The following is a 7052-nucleotide window of genomic DNA, read 5'->3' on the forward strand; positions in this document are numbered from 1 at the left end:
TACATGTGTAATAAGAATTATAATGCAAAAAAACACAAAGTACATGTATAAACACATGGATTGGCATGAACATACTTTATATACAAAGATATGAAAAATTGTGCTCCATATGTGTAATAAGAATTGTAATGCATTCCACTATCATGTATTTTTAAAAAATAAAATCGATTTAAAAAAGAACAGTAGAGGAAAGAAAGAAGGAAAAATAAAGAACACAGTGGAAGTGAAAGATTAATGAACTCCCTCGGAACTAATGATCAGATGTCTAGTCCAGAGCTAATGATCCCTCAGAACTAATGATCAGATGTCTAGTCCAGAGCTTTGTGTGGTGAGAGGACACATAGGAGGTGCCAAAGAAGGAAAACAAAAGCAACTTGGGGAGGATGACTCTTGAGGACAGAAACTAACTCTCCCAAATATCCCTTGGCCTTTCTGAGAGTCCCTCTCCCTCTGGTAAAGACCTCTGGTTCCCATCAATGTCCTCCTCACTGAGGCAGAGAGAGTCAGAAAGGTGAGTGGAAAAGGTGATGAACAACAAGTAAAGGTTCATACAGAGAATGAAGCAAAGAAAACATTACCAAGGACTTTGTGATGAAATGGAAACTGGAAGGTACTCAGCCATGGGGAAGACCAAGTTAAGGGAATGAGAAGGGAGTCCATGGTTATAAGATGAGCAGCTTTCAAGTTAGAATAGAGGATCTGAGTTCCAGTCCTGTGGGGATGATCCAGAAAAGTCTCTTCCTCTCTTTACTCTTGTCAATTCTTCAGGGGAAAAAAATATTTGGGTATGTTGCAACTTGTATTTCAATGTTTGATATTTATAAATTAATAAAAAGATATTTTGTAAAGTTTTTATCATAAAATCGCCTAATATAAAAATTTTCTACTTACAACTAATATTTATATTAGTTGTTTATCTTACAACTAATATAAATTTTTATAAAATCAATCTATTTAAAGCAATAAAATAATGTATAGTATCCATAGTCATAAATATCTTTCTTACTGAGGAGCAATACTGACCAAGTATTATATTACACACAATTATGAATATGTAACAATGACTCCTACTGTTAAGTGTAATTATAATGCACAAATAATAAATGGGGAAAAAGAAAATTCTATGTGTGTGTGTGTGTGTGTGTGTGTGTGTGTGTGTGTTTTATTTCTCAAACAAACCACATTCACTCATTTGGATGTTTTTCTTTCTTTCTTTCTCTCTCCAGTTTTAATGAATGCTAGTTCAGTATCACATACTACACCAGTTAGGGGCAAGAAATTCTTTATGAATCTTTTCTGATACTAAAATAGTAAATAAATAAATAAGATTCTGGGACAAGTATAGAAATCAAAGAACTTGTTTAGTTAATTAATCAGTATTAGAATTGGTATTACTCTAGGCTGATTCACAGAGTATTTTAAGGAACATGATGCTTATTGTGCAACAAGAAATATAATTTAAATTAAAGATGTTATAGTCCAGCAATCCCATGACTATTAATATATCCAAAGGAAAGGAAATCAGTGTGGCAAAGAGATGTCTACACTCCTATGTTTATTGCTACACTATTCACAAATTGCCAATTTATGGAATCAACCTAGGTGTCCATGGATGGATGAATAGATAAAGAAAATATGTAAACAAACACACTTACATAAAAACACACATACACATATCTACAGTAATACATAATCTTTGTATTAGCCTATTAATGCTCTAGTAGGACACTGAAAGGACATAAAGCCCAACTCATTAACGTTATTGTGTTTTAAATAATTTTCCTTGACAACATAAAGAGTGGATACCTTGAATAATATTGAGATAGTATTAAGATAGGAATAAACCATGTCCAAAACAACCAGAGACTGAGTAGGACTGCTCAAACAAGGCCCTACAGCAGCCAATCTATGTAGACAGTGAAGTTGAGCTGGACTGTGGGGTTAAGTTCACACTCTCTTTTGAAATCTGGGGGGCTTTGCAGAACCTGAGCCTGTAGAGAAGCATCAAAAATCTTTTAGAGAAGTGAGCTCTGCTGTAGAACAAAGACAGTAGGGTTTCAAGGATTTTCATCATGGATTTGGATGTAATAAATGTAGTCAGGATAAAAAAGTCTTCCTTCTGTATAATCAAACATTTCCCTTTAAATAAAATTTTAAAACTCAGAAATATACTTTACAGCCTTGATCAGTATAACTTTCCAAGAGAAAGTAATTGCAATATGTATACCTAGGTATACATATTTGTATACCAATAGTGAGCACTCTCTCTGGAAATAAAAAAACTGGTCTACTTAGAAAGACTAATTCTATTTTTCTATAGATAAAATCATGTTATTTGCATACCATCCTTTCTGTTTCAAAAGAAGTGTTCCTATAGCTCATTCAAAAACAATACAGTTTATATATGTACAGTCTAAATGGTAGGAAGGATATGACAAGTAATATTTTTCTGTTTTTTAATACTTTATATGGTAAAAATACTACCTTGTTAAAAATATAAAAATATAGAGTGATATGATCATGGTTCTCAGGATGAGTAAGTAGTCACGAGCTCCTCAATTGTTCACTGTAATGTATCTTTTTTTATTAATTAGGTATATATGACAGAAAAATTCATTTTGATTCATTATACACATTACAGCACAACTTTTTATTTCTCTGGTTGTACATGATGTACCATCATACCCTATGTGCAGTCTTACATGTACCTAAGGTAATGATGTTCATCTCATTACACCATCCTTTCTGCCCCCATGCCCCCTTCCTATCCTCTCTCCCCTTTGCCCAATAAAATTTTCTCCATTATTCCCATGCCTCCTCCTCCCCATTTTGGATCAGCAACCACTGATCAGAAAGTACATTCAGCCTTTAGTTTTGGGGGGATTGGCTTACTTCACTTAGCATGATATTCTCCAACTCCATCCATTTACCTGCAAATGCCATGATTTCATTCTCCTTTAATACTGAGTAATATTCCATTCTGTATATATACCACAATTTCTTGATCCATTCATCTATTGAAGGGCATCTAGGTTGCTTCTACAGTTGAGCTATTGTGAATTGAGCTGCTGTGAACATTGATGTGACTACATTACTATAGTATGCATATTTTAAGTCCTTTGAGAATAGACAAAGGAACAGTTCAAATGGTGGTTCCATTCCAACTTTTCTAAGGAATCTCCATACTGCTTTCCAGATTGGTTGCACCAATTTGCAGTCCCACCAGCAATGTATGAGTGGGCCTTTTTCCCCACATCCTCATCAATATTTATTGTTCTCTGTTTCTTGATGACTGCCATCCTGAGTGGCGTGAGATAAAATCTTAAGAGTAATTTTGATTTGCATTTCTCTAATTACTAGAGATGTTGAATATTTTTTTATATATTTGTTGATTGAATGCATATCTTATTCTGAAAAGTATCCATTTAGCTCCTTAGCCCATTTGTTGATTGGATTGTTTGGTTTATTGATGTTAAGTTTTTTGAGCTCTTTATAAACCTTGGAGATTAGTGCTCTATCTGATGTGTGTATGGCAAAAAATTTGCTCTAAAAATGTAGGCTCTATTCATCTCATTGACTATTTCTTTTGCTAGAAGAAGCTTTTGAGTTTGAGTCCATCCGATTTATTAATTCTTGATTTTTTTTCTTGTGTTGTAGGACTCTTTTAAGGATATCAGGGCCTAATCTGACCTGATTAAGATTTGGGCCTACTTTTTCCTCTATTAGGTGCAGAGTCTCTGGACTAATTCCTAGGTCCTTGATCCACATTGAGGTGAGTTTTGTGCATGAAGAGAGATAGGGGTTTATTTTCAATTTTCTGCATATGGATTTTCAGTTCTCCCAGCACCATTTGTTGAAGAGGCTATCTTTTCTCCAATGGATGTTGTTGACACCTTGGTCTGGTATAAGATGACCATATTTATATGGGTTTGTCTCTGTGTCCTCTATTCTATACCATTGACATGTCTATATGGGTGCCAATACCATGCCGTTTTTGTTACTATGACTTTGTAGTATAGTTTAAGGCCTACTATTCTGATGCCTCCTGGTTCATTCTTCTTGCTAAGGATTTCTTTGGCTATTCTGGGTCTCATATTTTTCCAAATAAATTTTATGATTGCTTTTTCTATTTCTATAAGGAATGATATTGGAATTTAATTAGAATCATATTGAATCTGTATAGTGCTTTGGGTAGTGTGGCCATTTTGACAATACTAATTCTGCCTATCCAAGAGCTTGAGAGATCTTTTCATCTTCTAAGGTCTCCTTTAATTTCTTTCTTTAGTGTTCCACAGTTTTCATTGTAGAGGTCTTTCACACCTCTTGATAAGTTGATTCCCAAGTATATTTAGGCCATTGTGAATGGGGTAGTTTTCCTAATTTCTCTGTCCAAGGATTCATCATTGATATATAGAAATGCATTTGATTTATGGATATTGATTTTATATCCTGCTACTATGCTGAATTCCTTCATTAATTCCACAAGGTTTCTGGTAGGTTTTTTGGATCCTCTAAGCATAGAATCATGTCACCAGCAAATAATAATTTGAGTTCTTCTTTTTCTATTCATATCATTTTAATTTTTTCATCTGTATAATTGCTATGGCCAGAGTTTCAAGGACGATATTGAATAGAAGTGGTGAAAGAGAGCATCCCTGTCTTATTTCAGTTTTTAGAGAAAATGATTTCAACTTTTTGCCATTTGGTATGATGGTTTAGCATAGATAGCTTTTACAATGTTGAGGTTTGTTCCTACTATTTCTAGTTTTCCTACTGTTTTGAAAATGAAAGGGTGCTGTATTTTTTCAAATGCTTTCTCTGCATCGATTGATAAAATCATATGATTCCTATGTCTATTGATGTGATCAACTATATTTATTGCTGGGTTTATGTTAACAACTAAAAGGCTCAGGGGTCACTCCAGTTGAACTGGGCTGACTGGGCTGTGCAAAATAACCACACAAGAAACACAAATACCTTTTTCTTTGGGATCACTGTGACGGCTCATCTGACCTTAAGGGTCTGCAGAAAGAGAGAGAGAGCGCGTGAGAGCACGTGCGCTGACCCCTTTTATTGAGGAGAAGCTATTCAAATGAGGCAAGGGGTCAGGATTCAGGGGGCTGAGTCTACCTTCATGATGTCCACTGTCAGCAGGTTGACTGACACCTGGGTAGGCCACACCCAAGGGCACAGTAAAAGAAGGGGACACATACAATGCACTTCCATGGAAGATTCTATCCTGTTTAGGGCAAGGGGTTATATTACAAAGGAACAGGTGAGTGTAGCTTCACCAATGGGGCTGTAGCAAGACATTCCCATGTACAAGACACTGACCCTCAAACCCAAGAAGGGTGGGGAAAGCTCTGCCATAATTCTGTGACTGAGCACCTCAGCACCCAGCCAGGGAGTGTGATCCAGTCACGTGCAAGGTTGGTCTCTCACAACTATTCCTAGTTTTCCTACTGTTTTGAACATGAAAGGGTGCTGTATTTTGTCAAATTCTTTCTCTGCATCAATTGATAAAATCATGATTCTTATCTTTAAGTCTATTGATGTGATCAACTATATTTATGGATTTCCATATGTTGAACCAACTTTGCATCACTGGAAAGAACTCCACTTGATCATGGTGCTCTACTTTTTAAATGTGCTTTTGCATGCAATTTGCCAGAATTTCATTGGGAATTTTTGCATCAATATTCATCAGGGATATTGGTCGGAAATGTTCTTTCCTTGAAGTGTCTCCGCCTGGTTTTGGTATCAGGATGATACTGGCTTCATAAAATGAATTTATGAAGGGTTCCTTCCTATTCATGGAATAATTTGAGAAGTATTGGTATTAATTCTTCTTTGTAGGCCTTATACAATTCAGCTGTAAATCTATTTCGTTTCAGGATTCTTTGTTGATAGGCTTTTGATTCAATTCCTTGCTTGAAATTGATCTGTTGAAATTGTGTATGTCCTGTGACTCAGTTTGGGTTGATCATCTGCCACTGTAGTGTATATTAACTCCAACCACAGTTTCTCTGGCTTCAGTCATTTATCACAGCTAACATAATATTATAAAGATACATGTGGAAAAGAAGCAAGTGGAAATGAAGCTTGATCATGGTTACTTTCATGTGTGACCTCTGTTGACCTCAATTTTGTATTTCTGTTGAATCTAACACCCCCATGTTGCCACTTGGCACCATAATGAACCAATCTATACTCCCAGTAGCAACAGGTAAGTTGAGAGGGAAGATGAAGCAGTGCAATGAAACAAGTGAATACAGTGACAATGGTATGACCAAGCAATTCCGAGCAACATAATCTAGCATTAATGTCATCACATTCTAAATCAGACAATATAATTCTGAAGTAGACTGAGAGGGAGATGAGGGTGCAACAATTTTGGAGCCAGGAGATGAACACTACTGCCTACATCCTCCTCCTTCTACTTTCCTTCCCCCTCTGTTGCTGACACTCTTTCCATCAAACTGACAAGTAATATATTTACATATAGAAAATACTTAAAATGCACAAAAATAAAGATATTTATATAAGTCATTGTTTGAGTTAACCATTTTAATAATTTTATTAATGCATCAATTACACTTTCTCACATGCTGTGAGCAATTCAGTGCCTTCCTTTAAAAGGTGCTAAGTTATTGTGGTTTTGATGCTTTTATTAAAGTCCAGAAACCACATAAATTATTTCAACAAGGAAAACTTAATATAGACATATTCATGCCTGAGGCCCTGAATTTATTCCCTAGCACTGAAAAAATAAAAAGAATTAACAAGGTGGTTATCTTAAAAAGAAGTAAATAAGGCTCCAAAGAATGAAGAAATTGCATAGTGAGCAGATACTACCTCTTGGGATGAGCAGTATAGCAAAGGAAGGAAGCAATGTACAATAGGGTCCCCAGTGAGACTGAAGTGTAGAGCTCACTGGGAAAGATTGGACTATGGCCTACTGGGAGGTTGAAAGGGATCCATAATGCTCCAACTAACCAGGTGTCCTCTTTCATAATACCCTCCAGAACACTTCTGACACCAAATGTTTGGAG

General features: G+C 35.7%; 1 pseudogene; it reads right to left on the reverse strand.

Moving 5' to 3' along the window:
• Nucleotides 1–6032: 6032 nt before the first annotated feature.
• On the reverse strand, nucleotides 6033–6426 carry LOC113175619 (protein cornichon homolog 4-like; annotated as a pseudogene).
• Between the last annotated feature and the right edge of the window lie 626 nt (nucleotides 6427–7052).

The sequence above is a fragment of the Urocitellus parryii genome, chromosome 8 (genome assembly GCF_045843805.1).
Source record: "Urocitellus parryii isolate mUroPar1 chromosome 8, mUroPar1.hap1, whole genome shotgun sequence".
NCBI lineage: Eukaryota > Metazoa > Chordata > Mammalia > Rodentia > Sciuridae > Urocitellus > Urocitellus parryii.